Source organism: Caretta caretta, chromosome 17 (genome assembly GCF_965140235.1).
Source record: "Caretta caretta isolate rCarCar2 chromosome 17, rCarCar1.hap1, whole genome shotgun sequence".
NCBI classification, from domain to species: Eukaryota; Metazoa; Chordata; order Testudines; family Cheloniidae; genus Caretta; species Caretta caretta.
In genome coordinates, this window is record NC_134222.1 from 7,501,493 (window position 1) to 7,519,378 (window position 17,886).

A 17,886-nucleotide genomic window follows, 5' to 3' on the forward strand; every position below is an offset into this window, starting at 1 on the left:
AGACTGAGGCTCGTTGGCAGGAGCAGTGGGGAAGGGTTCCATGCTTTTTATGCCCAATATATGGCCCTTATCATTGTAGTATCTGAGGTCCTGCACAGACATTAACATATATATACTCCCAGAAAACCCTGGGAGGGAGAGAAGTATTATTGTTCCCATTTTACAGACAGAACACGCAGCGAGATTAAGTGACTCACCCAAGGTCAAATGTGGTAAACCCAGGAACTAAAGCAGGTTCTCCTGAGTCCCACTCCAGTGCCTGAACTACAAAGCAATCTTGTGCCAGAAGGACGTTAGTCTCCAGATCTGTGAAACTGGCAGCTTTCACGAGAACTAAATTAAACATTTAAAAAAACCCAAAGAAACAAAATAATGGAAATTTCTACTCTAAATTAGAGAATTTTCAGAAATGAAATTCAGAGCTATCATAGGGAGAGATTTGTCTAGAATTGGGTGAGTCTGAACACATTCTGTTTATCCTGCCCAACAACAGTGTATTACGGCAAGCCTCTTGTTCCAGTGAAATTGTCAACATAATATTTCTGTGGTAATTCTATGGACTCCAATGGGCAACTAAAATCCTCTTCAGCTGAGTTACTCTGGCATTACACCTGAGATCAGAATCGGGTCAATAGCCTTTGATATTATAGGAGTAAAACTGATTCTGATCACGTTTAGGCTGGTTTTACACTGTGAGGTAACTACATTAACTTCAGTGGAGTTACTCCAGTTTTACACCTGAAAAATTAGAAATAAGAACATAAGAATGGCCATACTGCTTCAGACCAAAGGTCCGTTAAGCCCAGTATCCTGTCCTCTGACAGTGGCCAATGGTAGGTGCCCCAGAGGGAATGAACAAACAGGTTATCCTCAAGTGATCCATGCCCTGTCACCCAATCCCAGCTCCTGGCAAACAGAGGCTAGGGACACCAAATAATCAGACCCACTGGATATTTTTGCTGAAGCATTTCTTGTTTATATTTAAAACTTCTTTCAATTGAGTTAGTAGTGAGCTCTGGCTCAAAACAAAACAACTACCCCCCCCCCACCGCCAACCTTCCTCACTTTTCAAACATACTATGAAGACACTCATGAAAAAATCAGTATGAAATGTTCATAATTTTGGGGGGGAGGGATTCTGTGAAGCAAGGGAGCCTGTTGTTCTTTGAAGGAAAGACACAAAGTGCTTAGACTGCTGGAAAAAAATCCATCAAGTAATTCTGTATCTATAAAATAGGTGGTAATGCAATCTGAGCTTAATTTTGATGGCACACTGTACTTCATAACAGTGACAATACCTTAAAAAATGTAATGAAAGGGCCTGATTTATTACTGAAGTAATCCATTTAGCAGTCCAATAAATAAAGGGAGAAAATACAACCAATGTTTTAGGAGGGGGGAAAAAAAGAGCAGAAAAATTGCAATGCCTGGCAATTTTCTGTAAATGCATCTAGAGATTGTGGCTAAAGATTTTTTTTTTTTTTTTTTTTAAAGACTAATAGAAATTCAAAGTTAGATTTGAGATTTAGGCTTAATGTCTTCCAAACACCTCATGTACCTTTTAAATACCTGGCCCATGATTTAAATAATGTAAATCGTGTTTTTATTTGTGGGGAGGGGAGAATCCTAATGGGGTGCCTTACAAATATTTGATTTTGAATATGCTCCTGTCGCCATTATTAATCGCAAAGCAAACATATTTTTCCCTCATGCCAAATTTGTTTTAATAATATGGCGTTACTTCTGCAAATGTCAGCTCCAGACTCTCTCTCTCTCTCTTTCCATTTCAGTGGCACTGGACCATAAGTGAAGATTGGCACTTTTTATACTCCCTCTAGGTTACTTCTATTAATCTATTTAATATGCTACAGAATGCTGTGGTGGGAATTGGCAGTAAAGGTAATAAAATACCAGCATGGCAGAGCTGTTTGTATTCAGGTATACAGCCCTGACAGCGCTCACTCTGGAGTACAGTAGCTTCTTATTTTCCCCCTGTTCCAGTTTAGATTTCTTGCTACTAGCTCTTTCCCTTAATGCAGACTTCTTCACACTGGATTTAGTGGCTTTTCTTTCAGATGCTGATCAGGTAAAATTTACATGGAATGTGGTCTGCATTCTGAGAAGGCCTTATATAGAAGCATCATAGAATATCAGGGTTGGAAGAGACCTCAGGAGGTCATCTAGTCCAACCCCCTGCTCAAAGCAGGACCAATCCCCAACTAAATCATCCCAGCCAGGGCTTTGTCAAGCGGGCCTTGAAAACCTCTAAGGATGGAGATTCCACCACCTCCCTAGGTAACCCATTCCAGTGCTTCACCACCCTCCTAGGGAAATAGTTTTTCCTAATATCCAACCTAGACCTCCCCTACTGCAACTTGAGACCACTGCTCCTTGCCCTGTTGAGATGGATTGATTTGTTGGCGTTGTCATGATGAAAGCAACGTATTCTGCTCCCACAGAGGAGTTGCTCCTGATTTAAACTGGCCTGGGGGAACACGAATCAGGCCATAAGTGTTTTAATGGGGAACGAGTGAGCTAGTTCTACCCACAAGGATTTGCCCAATCTTGCTTTGTTGTGCCTTTCGTTGCTAGTGAGGTCATTGGCTGATTGTTGTATTTGGTTACACTGATACTTCTTCCGATGCAGGTGATGTGCTATAATAAAAACCCCTTCCATTGCCAGGGATATTACAGAGAATGGTAATCACAGCTTTGACTTTGGTACCTTTCATGTACAGGATGTTTAATGTGGCTTACAGGATTGAGCTCTTGGCTGGGAGCCAGGTCGAACCTGGTTCTACTGCTGACCATCTTGGTGTCCTTGGGCACTTTTCATCGCTACTGCATGGTTTCCTTCTGCCTCTGCTCTGCTGCCCACTTTCCTAGCTCACTTGTGGAGTCATGGTTCCAGGGGCTTCCCCTTCTCCCTGCATGTGGAGCTGTGATCTGACCCCTACTGTGTGTGGTTGAAAGAGAATAGTCCTGGTATTGTTCTATGTGTTTAGCAGGTCGAAGGGGTAATAGTGAGCCAAATGCCTCATAACAGCCTCTGGGCCACATCCTCAGCTGGTTAAACTCATGTAGTTCCATTGAAATCTGTGAGGTTATGTCAGTTTACACCAGCTGAGGATCTGGCACAGAATCTTCAAAATGACCATGCAGAGTGATGCACTGAGAAGTCCGGGCTACACTCAGCACAAGATTATGGAGCAGCTTTAAAAGTCATAAAAGCATCTGAAATTGATTAGCGATGCCCATTTGAAATGACAGGACTAACGCCTGGAAGCAGGCACTTCTAGTCTTTTGTCCTTGCTTCAGACAGTGCGCTTGGACAATTCTCGGCACTCTGTCTTTGAGCCCAGACGAGGGGGTGTTCTGTTGTGTCTCCAATGCAGGGCCATGAGGAATCTGAACCTGTGGCTCAATAACATTATTTTCCTTCTAGCAGTTCTTCTGCAGGTCAGGCCTGAGATTCCTTTGGCGGAACTTTAAGGAGAGTGAAACCCTGACGAGCACCTATCTGTGCTTGGCTCAGCATTAGCGTTAGCCAGTGCTACCCGCCCTCGTTTTCACGAACGTTAAAATTAATGGAAGAAAAAGAGAAAACAAAGGAGTAAACTGCTGCCCATTAAACCCTTTTTTTGTTTCATGATTCACATGTAAAAAAACAACAGTGGAGAATCCTCATTAAGGGCTCCCCCCCTTCAAAGCTTTGGCCAAAGGAATGAATATTTGACTCCACATACCTCTATTTCTTGCTCGGCTCTAATTGCCTTGTTTGTTTTGTAATAAGTGATTCCTGCCTGTCTTGTGCTGGATTGTTTTTTTCACACCATTCAATGAAGTTCTGCTGTATTGATCCCTGTTTTTCCAATTTGAAGCCTGAAAAGTGATGAAGACATTTTCTTGTTTTCTCGTGTACTTTTCCCTCAGTTCATTTAGGTGACCTGTCTTTAGTTCCTCACTCTGTTTGCTGTAATTGCTTCTTCAGAGTAATGTTACACAGTAGCTGCAGTACTGCAGACTGAGTACTTTTTTATGGAAGAATGAGGGAAGGCAAGGTTGAAGTCATCAGCTAATATTAACTGTGGAAGCTTTGCCACAAATGACATCTCAATAGCAATGTCTCAATGTCTCTTGCTGTACAGTTACAGAAGCAAAATAGTACAATGGACTATTATGGACATAGGCAGCAAGGACCATGGTGCCTCTAGATCTCATGTCAATGCATTCATGAGTTTTTTTTTTTACAGGCCGCTGAGAAATTGAGAATACCTTTGATTATTTTTTTCTTTTGGCATAAAAATGCCACTTAACCTTTTTCTAATAAAACAAGTTTTGTTTAATTTTTTTCATAATTAAAACATATAGGGTCAGATTTTCAGAAGAGTTCAGTTCTCACATAGGCCCCAAAATAAGTGGCCGTTGGTCTTGCGATGATAGCTGCTGGGTGCTTTGGAAAATGTGACCCTGTTTTAAGCACCTTAAATGCGAGCTCAGCTTTTTTCAAAAGCTGGTTCTTTTGAAATTGTGTTCGGTAAGGGCCAGATTCACCAGTATGTTCCGGTGAATTACTGCCCCACAAGCTTTGAGCAACGTTGTTTAGCTGGAGGCATCCCAGCAAGTGCCATATTTTAGGGAAAGCATTTCTGAGAATTAACTAAAAGGCCAGGTCTGAACCTATAGTGCCTACTCAGGCAAGGCTCGCAGTTTCAGTGCGGTCTGGTCATGCAGTCTTTACTCAGGCAAAACTATTGAAGTCAGTTTTGCTTGAGTAGCAAATGCAGGGCAGGGACCAAGATGCAGTGTCGTTTCCCAGACCCTAGTAACAGCTATTTTGGACAGGAACACTCTGAACACCTTATAGCTATTTTAAAAATAGAGTTGGTCAAAAATTTTCTGTTGAAATACTTTTTGATAAAAAGCCTTTGTTTTAAAGCTTTTACAAAAAATATTCAAGTTTTTCAATTAAATGAACATTTTTCCTTTTTCAGTTTTTTTGGTTTTATCTCCTCTTTTGCCTTTTTACTTTTTTTCTTTCTCCCTTTCTCCTTTCAGGGGCAATATGGCAAAAGGAGGAAAACCTGCAAAACAAAACAAGAACTGTAAAATTTTCATTAATTTTTAAAAAAAGACTGATAAGCCCTTTTCGAAACATTCGGAACGAAAACAGTTTTGGGATTTTTTTTCAAAAAGTTATCTGTGTTTTTGAATCAGGTCTGTTTAAAGAGCAGAAAATAATAGAAGTTTTTTAAAAATGCCATATGAGGATCAACTGAAAATGATTGCTTCCTGTTTATGTCATCATAGTCAGAGTCATTCTCTGATCTCACCACTTTGGCCCCGATTTCTCTACCAGCAAAGTGAGAAGGCTGAGTCAAAGTCTTGCATTGTAGAACTGCTCTCCGCAGGCTCCTTAGTGCAGCTGTACTGGCCAGTGCTGTCAGTAGGCAGCCAAGTCTCCACTCTCTCCTCTTTCATCCTTGCCCACTACTGCAGACATGAGGAGGGGGCAATAGCTGTTGTGAGGAGGCTGCTCTGTCATCCCGAGGAGCTGCTTGATGTAGGGATGCCTGTCACATAGAAGATGTCAGTTTGAAACTGATACTAAGGTTCACATTTTCAAAAGCTTCTAAGTGACTTAGCCTAAGGACCAGAGTTTTAAAGCTATTTAAGCTCCCAAAGATAAAAATAGGCACCTAGGGGGATATTCAAAAACATTAGGAGCTAGATGCTCAGATGTTTTTGAAAATCCCATTAGGCACCTATCTGCATCTTTAGGTACTTAAACATCTTTAAAAATCTGGCTCGTGAGTGCCTAAATCTCTTTTGAAAATGGGATTTAGGCTCCTAAATCACGTTCACACTTTTGTAAATGTTATCCTTAGTCTGTTCTGACATTCTCTCTCCCTAGAATTCCCATGATGTATGAGTCTCTCTCATTTTAAGAAGCCTTGCTATTGCTCGGAAATTTTTTTTAATGGGAGGCTTTGGGGGTATTATTGTGAACCTATTGTGCTGATGCGTTATTAGAACGTAGCAAATGAAAAAAGGAATTTTGTTTCCCCTCTTTGCATAGGTTCTTAAGGATGATGCAAAGATGAGCCGCATTCTGCCCTTGAGTGTGTATGTTCATCTCCTGCATAAGTTGCTGGGAGATGTGTGCTTGTAACTGCAGTTGACAAAAAAAAAAAACCCTACCAAACTGTAGCTTATCTGGTGAAAGTGGCTGTGTATTCTGTGGATGGCCTAAAAGTGTTACAGGTACTTACAGGTAAGTCAACTAGCATCATCAGTTTGTTCCCCTACAACCTCAAAATTTGAGTATCAGGAACAAGTTGTTGGAGCTTAGACTCCAATTGTGCAAAGACTTCCATAAGTGCTTAACATCAATTGGATTGCTCGTGTACGTAAAGTTAAGCATGCACAGAAGTCTTTGCAGAACCAGGCTGTAGAGGGTGTACTCTAAAGAAGTTAGAGAGCAGAGTTTATTTATTATTATTATTATTATTATTATTATTTTATTGTTTGTATTATGATAGTGCCTATAGCCTCAGTCAGGATAAGAGGTCATTGCTAGCCATTGGACAAACATAATAAAAAACAGTCCATGCCCTTAAAGAGCTTACATTCTAAATAAAGAAGACAGACAAACGGTCAGATGAAAGGCATGCAACATACAAGTAGATAGTTTGTGTCAATGCATTATTACAAAAATATCAGGAAACTGCGACTTGTAGTCAGAGAATGTGATGCAGATCCTGGAAATAATCTCACCTTTTCTTTCCTCTAGATTTGTATGGAATGGTTAATTTCTAAAAGGGCAACTACATTACCTCTAATAAATAACAGAAGATTCATGTACGAGATGGTTTTAGGAAGATTTGTTTCTTCCCTCCAAATGTAAAATCTTGGAAGAAGGGTGAAAATTGGGAAGGGGTAATTTACCGAGATGGGTCAGCTGCTCCGAGTCTAAATGATAAGGGGAGGTTTTATTTATTTTTTTATTGTGAGCTACCTTATGACAATTGATGATAAAAGAGCTGAGCCTTTCAAAAACCCATTTTAATAAAACACCGTATGACCTCATAGATATGCATAGGATTTAGAAATAGCATGGATTTTAATGAAGGTACTTGAAAGGTATGGTGCCATATTGCAATTTTATGGAAGATCTTAGATTAATGAAATTAAACGTGAACTGCATTGTTTAGATGATGAACTTAAGGTCATATCTGCAGCATTTGAAAGAGAAACCTTGAGTGGAGGGTGTAGAACCATTGATTTAGACCCTGGTAGACAGCTGAATAGCAAGCATTGAAGCATGAAGGTAAATTCCCATATTTCATTGTTAGAAGGTTAGCTGGTGGCTGCCAGCTTTTCAGTGATAATCACGAACCAATTCTACCCTGTTTCAAAAAAGATTTTGCCTTTGTGTGCTAAGACACTTTTAAAAACCATTACAGTTCAAAGCAGGGGTGCACTATTTAAAGAAAAGCTATTTCTGCAAAATATAAGGTGTCAATAAGTTGATGCTGTCCTTGGATAGTGATGCTATTAAGTTCATTAGTATCATAATCTATATAAAATGCTTATAAGGAGAATTTTAGTCTGTTTGCTGTATACCCTAGAGACACCTGGTACTGCAGTTCATAACTACATGTCATCAGTAATTAGCTCCTTTGCTACCTTAAGATTTTTCATTATACGGTGGCCCTTTCTGGTTTAAGTACTGTTTTTTCTCCAGACTTGAAAAAAAGGAATATTTAAAAAAGAAAATTAAATACACTGTTGAACTAATGGACATAAAAATTGTGCACCACAGGAAAATCATTAGGAACAAAATATTCAGGCTTGAAGGAGAAGTGATACTTGGATGATGCTGCCAGTTACCATCTGAGAACCAAAATATTGTGATTGAGACAATGTATGGGGCGGGGGGAGAGGAGGTGGTGGAAAGGATCCAGAGTGGCAGTTTGCTATTAAAAAGAAATTGACAAGGATGCCAGGATCAGGTTAGGCCTAACTCTGTATTTCTTGGGCCAAAATTCTCAGCTGGTGTAGATTGGTGTAGCTACATTGACTTCAACAGAAGATCTAGCACCTTATATCTGTTGGCAAACTCCATTAAAATCTTTCTCCCCTCTCTTAACTTATTTGTTATCCGTATCACACTATTGCTCCCATTGTGTTAGGTATTGTTCAAACACAGAGTAAGACACGCCTACTACTTCTTTGTTTTTCTATCTATCCTACGTAATGTTCTGCACTCCTTAAAAAATAAATGCCTGTAGTCATTACCAAACCGTGCAACACTGAACAAGTATGGAAGAATAGACCTTGCCTAGACTAGGAGTTAAGGTGTGATGTTAACTCAGGTTAGTTACTGTGTACTAAGTAACATGTTTAAAAGTCTAGCACAGATAAATCTAATACTGCCTTTAACGAGTGCTAAACTGATTGAATTAAAGCATTAATGGGGGTGGAGGAGAGGTTTGCATGCCATAGTGATAGCATTGAGATGAGAACCTGTCCCACTTGATCCAGCGAGCTGTAATTTAATTTGAGGTATATTAATAACTAGTACGATTGTTTAAATCTTGGAGGGGCCTATCTGATTGTGGGGATGAGAAAGAGACTGTAGCTGGGTACGGAAGGAATAGAACAGTACATCCTCAAAGAGGAAAGGATACTTTTAGGCTCATTTACATGCCCCCTGGCATGAATTTATGGCAAACTGTACAAAACTCTCTCATAGCATGAAAACTGTCTGAAAGTTGCCAATAAGGAATTATAGAAGAAATGCTGCTAGAGAATGGTGGTAAATGAGTTATGATTTGTGTTCCTTTCATTAAAAAATTCCTTGTGCTCTCCCTGTGTACACTAAACGGATTGCACATGATTCATTTGTGTGTGCGTATAGTGGTGGGGGAGATTGTCAGAGGGATTAAAGTCTTAGTGATTTCATTGCCAAGGAGGGGATTTAGGCACACCATATCTATTAAAATTAATGAGAGTTGTGTGCCTAAAGCCCCTGGTCAGCTTTGAAAATCTTGACTCTAGAACTTCTCTTGTCGTCGTTTACAAGTGGCTCCCTTGTTGCTTATCTCCTCTCTGGGCACCACAGCATGTATCTGAGGGTAGGTCGACACTTATTTTGGTGCGTAGAGAGCAAGTCACTGCCCACCCAGCTAGCACAGGCATGTGGAAGCACAGTTTAAGTGAGCAGAGCGCCCTACACGTCTGAACCCAGTGGGTATGTGTACCAGACCAGTGCTAGCTCATTGGCTGCCCTAAGCAGGAATATTTACAACACATGCTGATAATTAAAAGGGGACTCCCTTGAGCTGCTCCAAGCCCTAGTCAATTGCTTATGCCTAGTGCCAGCTCTGATGTGCCCTACATGGCTCTCTACACACCCAAGCAGTGTAGAGTCCAGTTGCTGGAGTCTCCCTGCTTCAGTGAAAGGCTCTGGCAGGGATGGGGGCCGGGAGAGGCAGTGGGGGAAGGCTCCAGAAGCTCCTCACTGTTGGAACCTTTCCCCACGGCCCCCTCCCCGCTGAAGGCTTTCACTAGCTACACACCACAGTGTGGACGCAGTCTGGCTTTCACAGTGGCGTGTAGCCACCTGTAGCCTACACACCAACACCAGTGTAGACAGGGTCTGAGTGCGGCTGGAATAATAAACACAGTTAGTAGAGGATCACATGACGATCCAGAAATGGCTCGAGTCTGTATATTGCTTAATGTTCTGACTAAGGGGAGCTCCTTCAGTAAAGTGCTATCTGTAGGACAGTGCAGAATTTCAAAGTTGTGTCTTGCATTTATGAAAGATTGGTGGAAATGCAGTTCTCTCTTGTTTAGGGCCTGTTTCTGATGTTACTCACAACAGTTTTACACTGGTGACCTCCACTGGGGCTAGTTCTCCATGCTCTCTACCATATATAATCATTCACACCTGTGCAAAATGGATGCAAAATGTTAGTGTTCTGCTTTAGCCACTTGTTACACATACCTTGTGCTCTCTTTGCACAGGTGTAAATGCCTACACAAGGTACAGGACAGTGAGGAACCAGGCCCCATTGACTTTAATGAAGTTATTCCTGATTCACACCAGTGTAAGGGAGAGCAGAATCGTGCTTTAAGGGGCCTGGTTTCCATTGGACTCAGTGGGAAGAATTCAGATCAGTAGGAGCTGGATCAAGGCCTAATTGAAAGGCCAAATTCTGCCACAGTGCAAAACCATTCCCAAAATAGAGGCAATCTGCAGAGTGTGGAAGGATTAGGGACCCATTGCTGTTTGAGAGCATTCACTGAAACAATGGACGATACTATCTGTCTGCTGCGTCCTTCCCTAGGACTCTGTTTACATGGGCGTCTGTGTATGGTTCCTCCATGGGTTTAGCAGGGAATCTGAACTACATCCCCTTTTCAGTCTGGTGGCTTCCTGGCATGCATATGAGTGTGACCATCAGACAGAATGCCACTCTTCATATCTGAGAAGATAGCCCCTCTATGTCTGTTAAATACCAGCTAATTATGTGAAGCCGATTTGCTGAGGTTTAACAGATTCATAACTTTTCACCTACTTGTAAATCCTTCAACAAATATTTTTTCCTTTAAAATAAAAATGGTATTGGCTACTATACAAATGCTGACCCATTAAATCTCACTAGGAAACTTTAGTCATGTTAAATATCAATTGATTATAAAACCCATATTAATTGATGTTTAACAGCTGTGCTAATGGAGAGGAGCTCATTACATAGCTGTTAACCCTCAACACATATATTTGAAATAATCAATTAGTATTTATTTAACATACAATAACTTTTCTATTAAACCTAAATTAAATACCGGTTTATGGATACCATGCAGAAAAAGCTGCTCTTTGTGAGCCTGATACCAGGTTATCCCCAATCCCCTAAGGGCAGTCTTAACACATTAAGTGAAAAGTCAAAGGGCAAAAGGATTGTATTTCCATCATCCTGAAGTTAATGGGACTTGTGGGCACTCAGCACCTTCAAAGGGGCTCAGAATCTGTTGGGATTGGGTCCATGTTGAATTGTACAGCATAGTGTCAGACAGATGAAGATTTGCTTAAATATCTGCTAAATGAAATGGTATCTAAGATACACACAGTTCATCTTGGTACTCTCTGCAGGAGTACATGGCATGATGTCAGGACTGGCTGGAACCTACTACCAGACAAAGGAGGGATCAAAGGGACAGGCATAGAAAAAGGGAAAGTCGGGGGGTCCTTCTGTAGTGAGAAGAAAAGGATTGTATTTCTCACCCCTCAGTCATAGAGCTTTCACAGAAAAGAGACAAAGAGGGGGGATAAAGCAGGATGGTTCATTCCATCCTTGTCCTGTCTGCTGGGATGGCCATTGTACCAACCCTCATCTTGTGCCACTGAACCCTAGATCTCCAGGATAGGCCTCTACCACCATGTGACACCATCGGGGGTGCACATTGTGTTATGGATACCTGCCAATTGAGAAATGATTCAAGACCTCTCAACCTACTATGTACAGGTGATGAAACATTAATAACTCTTGGTCCCTACTATCGTGGGTGGGATTTGAAAGGGCAATCTACAGGCGAAAGGCTCTGTATGCTATCACAAATCCTTCAAGCCATCTACTAACATGATGATACTTAATTCAACTACATTTACAGACAACGTGGTAAAGTGACTGTAGGATGTGAGCAAAGACCTGAGAAATGCTGGATGGATTAAAGATTGCACCAAGGATAAGCCTCATTTGTCCTCCTAAACCTGGCCAATGTAGAATGTACTCTAAGTTATAGCTTGTAAAAATGAAGCTTTAACACTGCACTACGTTTTATGAGCTGAATCTTCAATTAAGCCCTGTTTTCAATGATTGGAATTGTGGTTTTAAAACAATTAAATGGAAAGCGAGTCAACTTTCTCCAGGATAAACATGTCGCCAAAAGAGCAGAGGGATGTTTTCAGACCAATACGTAGTTGTTAAATTTTCATTGAACTGGATCAGATTGAGCACTGCAAAAAAGAAAAAAAGGAGACTCTCTGGCATCAGATCTTCAGGCGGTCAACCAGGTCTCATTGCTCCCACATAACCTTCAATCTTGCACTTTACTCCATGTAATCAGACCTCCACTGAAATCATGGGTGCTGGATCAGGACCCTAAAGAAGAAGGAAAGGGCATAAAGGTGAAAGGAAAACATGATCAGATACTTAGGGGTGAATGCTCTGGTTTCAGTAATACTGTGATGGGTGCTATGGAGCAGGGGTGTCTGCTTGGGGGTTGTTACGAACTTGTCCTTTTTAGATTACTAAAGAAGAGAGCGATCATGGCGCAATCCTGTCTGGGTGGGAGATGAATCCCACTGGGTTGTGTTTCCTAGCATGGAAAAGTTTGAGATTCACTGCTATAGAGCCATCTAAGTGAGACAGGTGGATAAATGAAGGCAGAGTAATGGAGCTATGTATATACAGTAGAAAAAGCATAAAAATAGGAGAAAAGTAGTTTCAGATTTAAAAGGAGAATGAAATGAAGAGAGAAAAGAGCTGAAGAAAAGACAATATAGAAAGCAAAGAGGAAGGATAAGAAGACAGTGAAATGCAGCTAACTGGATAGCTAAAACTGGAACAGCAAAACTAACAAGCTCAGAATGGAGGGCCTGATTCTCGGCTGCTTTACACCTCAGTTGGTGTAAATCAGAGCCGTTCCATTGACTTCAAATGAGCTGCGTCAATTTGCATCAGCTGAGGATCTAGCCATTAGCAACCCTGGTAGCATGGGGACTGATCCAAATCCCTTTGAAGTCAATGGGAATCTTGACATCAGTGGACTTTGGATCAGGCCCATAGTGCATAGTAACAACAATGCAGATTATCCCCCATGTGGGAAAACCTCCTGGAGGGTACAGGCGACTGTTTCCCCCCATGGAGTTCCCTCTGGATCATCCTTAGGGAGCATGGCATTTTATGCCCCTCCCCATGAAAGAAAACACAAGGGGTTTAGAGCCCCAAACCTACAGATCCTCCCAGAGGTAGAGGGGACATTTGGGCCTCGAATGGCTGCTCTGGATTTGCATGTTTGCAATGGGGGGTATGATATCACTGGAATAACAGAGGTATGGCTGAACCAGGCAAATAACTGGGGATTTTAAACATCAGCAGGCAGAGTTTACTGAAGGGATAAGCAAAATAAAACAGGAGAACGGCAATGCTATTTGTTGAAAGTTATTATTAAGTCTGATGGAAAAATTGGTCTAACCATTTTGGCTCACCTGAGAGACATCAGTGGTGTTTTATGTGGAAAATATTAATTGTGAGGCAGGGTGAGTGTTCTTTGCACTTGGCTTCTGTGCATAATGCATGGTGTGGATTGCAACCTCCCACTGAACTCTATTTGAGTTTTGCCATTCACTGAAATGGAAACAAGTCCTTGAAGTTTTCTGGAGGACTGTATCATTTGTCTGAGCCAGGGGTGTACCATTTTTATGAGCACTTGCACCCAGAGTTGTGTGATTATTTTTCACCACTTGTGGTACATCACTTTTTTATTTTCTTTTTTACAGTTTGTAGAAACACTTCCATCCCCAGGAATTTTCGTTGGAATCTTTAGATTTCTGCTGCAGCCAAAAAGGTAGTATTTATTATTTATTGTTTATTGTATTTAATATTTATTTGTTATTCTTTGTAAAGCCACAGACCCACAACCAAGATTCGGACCCCTTTGTGTTAGGTGACATATGTTAAGAGACAATGACAATCAGTACCTCCCAAAGAGCTTACAATCTAAATAGACAAGACAGTCAAAGAATTGGGGATAAGGAATATAACATACAAACAGAATGAACAATATGATGGTTTGCAAATGTCCTGTTAGTTCCATGATTATTGTTCTTTTCTTTTCTTTTTTTAATATTTTGAAGTGGGTGCAATTGAAATTCATCCCATATCACTCTAAATGCAAGCAAGGCCTGCAAAGGCCAAGGTGTTTTCGTTAGGGAGATAGAAAGTGATAAACAGAGGGGTTTAAAAAACTGAAAACAACGATCTGGGGCCTGACTTGCATGGGAGTTTTGGATGCACAAGAAATGCTTCAGCAGGCCCTGGTGAAGAGGAAGAAGCGTTGTCTCTGGCTGATCTATTAAAAATAAGCAGAAACAAGTTATAAAACAGATGCAGCGGACCAGAAAAGAAATGCTGACTTTCTTTTAAGGCAAAATTTTGGGGTAATCAGAATTTTTTTATGCATTTCCTAAAATAGCCAATTTAATCTCTCTCTCCCTCCCCGCCCCTCTTCCCATGCATAAAATCAAACGTGAAATTTTTCTTAGGATATCAGGTAACAAGTTCCTATTACCCAGAAATTTTGCCTTGGAGAAAGGACAACCGAGAAATATTTCCTGGGGGATGAAAAGGGCAAAGAATACTGGAGAATGATTTTGGTTTAACCAGTCATAGGTACTGTAATGATAGAAGTGAATTCAAGTACTAGATTATCAAGAAACACTCATATATGGGAATAACAGTGTTGCTTCCTACAGTCTAAAGTAGTTTGGTCATCAAGGACCTAATTCAGTGCCCACTGATGTCAATGGAACGACGCTGGTTGATTTTAGTAGGATTTGGATCAGGCCCCATCTGTGCTCTGCTTTTCTTCTGGATGTCCCTATGCCCCTTGGATGTCCATTGGTGGAGGGAAAGTAAGAGTGCCCATGCTTTTACTCTTCTAGTGTAGGCTCAGACCAAGGTTGGTGGGGGGAGGGTGGGTCTGCCATTCAGGACTCTCCTCGTCTGTCTCTCTCTCAGGTCTCTATGTTAGATCTGAAAGAAGGGGTGAAGGGAGATAAAATTGGGCCTTCCCTCTGGGTTAATCCTGTCCTCTCTCCCCCATGCCTCCTCGTCCCAGGTGCTGGAGTGCTCCATGACACATTATGTCTTACTCTTGCATCATTCTTCTTTAATCATCAGAAGCATCAATAACTGTGGGTTTGGGGAACATCTGACCTGACCTCTGCTATTGAGCCATTTGCTTGATTAACCAGATGCTGAGACACCCACCCTAAGCTACTCCTGAAGGGCACCGCCTTCTCCTCACTCAGACACCTCCTGAGGACACACTTCTGCCATAGTGCTTGCATGAAATTTGCCCATTAATTATGGCTCAGGAGAGGACTGGTTGGATGTGTATTACACACACAACGCAAAAGCAAAGAAACAGAGACCAAGAGGGTAATCACCCATGCACCAGTCATCACCCTGAGCAGCCTCCTTTGATATTGCTTCCAGCTCCTCCCATTCTTTGTTTCTTGTCTTGTAAGTTAAACTGGGAGTCAGGAGACTTGGCTCTCCGCAGAGCTTACTGCGTGGCCACGGACGAGTCATTTAGGCAGGAATGGGAGTTGGGCACTGAACTCCGATGGGCCTCTTTGAAAATCTTAGCTTCAGCTTCTTTGTCTGTTTTCTCTCCTTTCTAATGAGGATAATATGTCCCCTCCACACAGGGAGCAGTTGTGAGAGTTAATTCATTAATGTTTGCAAGGTGCTTTGGATCCCCAGATGGCAGACAAAGGGCAAAGTGTCATTTGAATGTTATTTTTGTTCTTCGTGGGGCCACTCCTGTAAACTCCAGAGTGCCCTCAACTCCACTTGGGGATGCTCAGCAGCCATTTATCTAACCTATCTAATTTATCCAGGGTCCTATATTGGCACCCAATCACCGCAGTAGCTCAGCTCACCTTGCAGGACTCAGCCACGAATTGTGATTTCAAAGGAAGATTATTTCATTCATTTGTTTGTTTGTTTTCTAAAGGACAGAATTAAAGCGAGCCTCACCTGGGCCCTCTGCACATTATCGCCCCAGGCGTCCACAACATGACTGTATTTCCCACAGTGTTATTTACTAACTTTTTCTATTTGCTGAGAAAACCTTGTTTGGTATGCGTGTGTGTGCATGTGTGTGTGTGTTTAGGAGGTTAAAAAAATTTCTTGCTGTCAGCGAGTGATGTTACAAACCTGCTCTGACAAGGCTGGTTGTATATTTACAGTTGGTGAGACCGAAGGCTTCATCAATCTTCACGCTTTGAAAGGGACAGGCCCGCTCCCATGAGCACCTGCTCTGGGAGAACAGCTGAACTGTGACTTTCCAGGGAGCTGGCTGTAAATTTTAGCCATTCCCCCCGCAGCCCACGCATGCTTGAGCTTTTTAACCTTCCCAGGCTGGCAGGAGTCCCAGCAATCCGCTTAGTGCAAAGACTGGGGTTCTTTTTAATTAACCTTTTGTTTCCCACTGCAGGTGTTTCAAAGTTTCTTAATGTTAAAAAGCAAAAAAATTGGTGGTGAAGGTGCGGCCACATCCTTTTGTTTCTCCTATGCTCAAGTGATCAAATGGGACAGGTCTTCCTCTCATTTCCCCTCCATGCTTTTAGTTCTCCTGCACAAGTGTCTACAATAACATCCAGTAGGAAGCAGTTATGACTTGTGGTTTCCTTCAGGCACCCTTAGAAAGGATTCCTAGCCGTGCTTTTCTACAGCACAATATTGGAAAGTCATTCTCGCTTCCCAGGGCATCTTCTCCATCCTACCACATTCTCCCCATTTGACTTTTTTCTATGATTTAACTGCCTTTGCGCTTTAATGACCAAAGAACACTTCCTAAAGAACACAATTTGATTGGTGTATGTGTTCAGACATTAATTTTATTAATCAAACAGACCAGCAGTTTAGCTGATGGGGAGACAAAGTTTAGAAAAATGAAGAATCCAGAAGGAAAGCATGAGCGAATTTAATAATCCAAAAAAACCCATGGGTTGAGGACTTCCCGGGATTCCTTATATAGGGAGACTTGGTATGATGTAAGTTGATACTCTCTTTAGTAAGGTTAGTGCAATAAAGTTATATCACTTACTAAGACTGGTTTCCTAAGTACATTGTAAATATTGACCAATATTTGCTGGTTAAACACTCCTGATGGGGAAATTCAACTTACTAACCAGCAACCTAAGTATCAGGAGAAAATCAAAAGTTCAACACCCACCACCACAAATACCCGCCCTAGGGAAAATCTCTCTGCTGCAAAATAACCCCTTAATTTTTTTGTCACGTGGTAGAGGGGCGTATTGTCCTATCAGTAAGGCTTTTAGCAGAATAAGAATGCATTGTATCGCTAAGAAAATTCATATGCAGAGATTTATCACAAGGAACAAAATGGCTTTAAACCCCACTTAAAACAATAAAATATATCTTTGAGGGAAAGTTTCAGAATTTTCTGTATAAGAGGAATAATGGTGTCTATAATTTAATAGGTGCTAAATTTGGTGAGCAGTGCCAGCAAATCCATTTCACATAATGATATTTTATCTCTCTTGAAATGGTCATTTTCATGAATGTTTTTTTATTGGTTCCCAGATTCCATCAAGTGTCCAAGCTGCTGCTGCTACTCCACAAAAGGTAAGACTATCTATTGGGGGGGGGGGGGGATTGTCCGGGGGAGGAGAGGAAGGAAACCAGCCACATCTGTTAATAACAGTGACACACAAATGTGGAAGAAGCACATGACAATTGAATGGATTCTCTTTCCATGTCCATATTTTCCACTTTGCCCCTAAGAGGCTAAGTTCTTCAAAATTTACGCCTGTGTGAGTACGGTAGGCGACGCCTTTTTAGTAACAGAGAGATGACCTTGGAGGAACCACAGGTGAGGGATTTGTTAGGGTTCAAAATTGCAGTTTACAAATGGGGTAAATATGGTAGGAGAGCCACTGAGTGAGAAGGACCAACAAGACGAAGAGCTAGAAATCTAAAGGGGTTTAACAAAGAACAAGCCATTGGATATTTCAGCTAGATGTAGAGGTCAATTTACCACTGAGTAGGAGTCCTGGGG

General features: G+C 41.4%; 1 long non-coding RNA gene across 1 annotated transcript in view; it reads left to right on the forward strand.

The window, feature by feature from the left end:
- The window catches only part of LOC125623947 (uncharacterized), a 78,790-nt gene extending 61,336 nt beyond the window's left edge, over positions 1 to 17,454 (forward strand). Inside the window, exons 5-6 of the long non-coding RNA XR_007353163.2 lie at positions 13,574 to 13,641; positions 17,412 to 17,454. This is a non-coding gene — a long non-coding RNA (uncharacterized LOC125623947). The remainder of the gene's footprint in view (positions 1 to 13,573; positions 13,642 to 17,411) is intronic.
- The last annotated feature ends 432 nt before the right edge of the window (positions 17,455 to 17,886 follow it).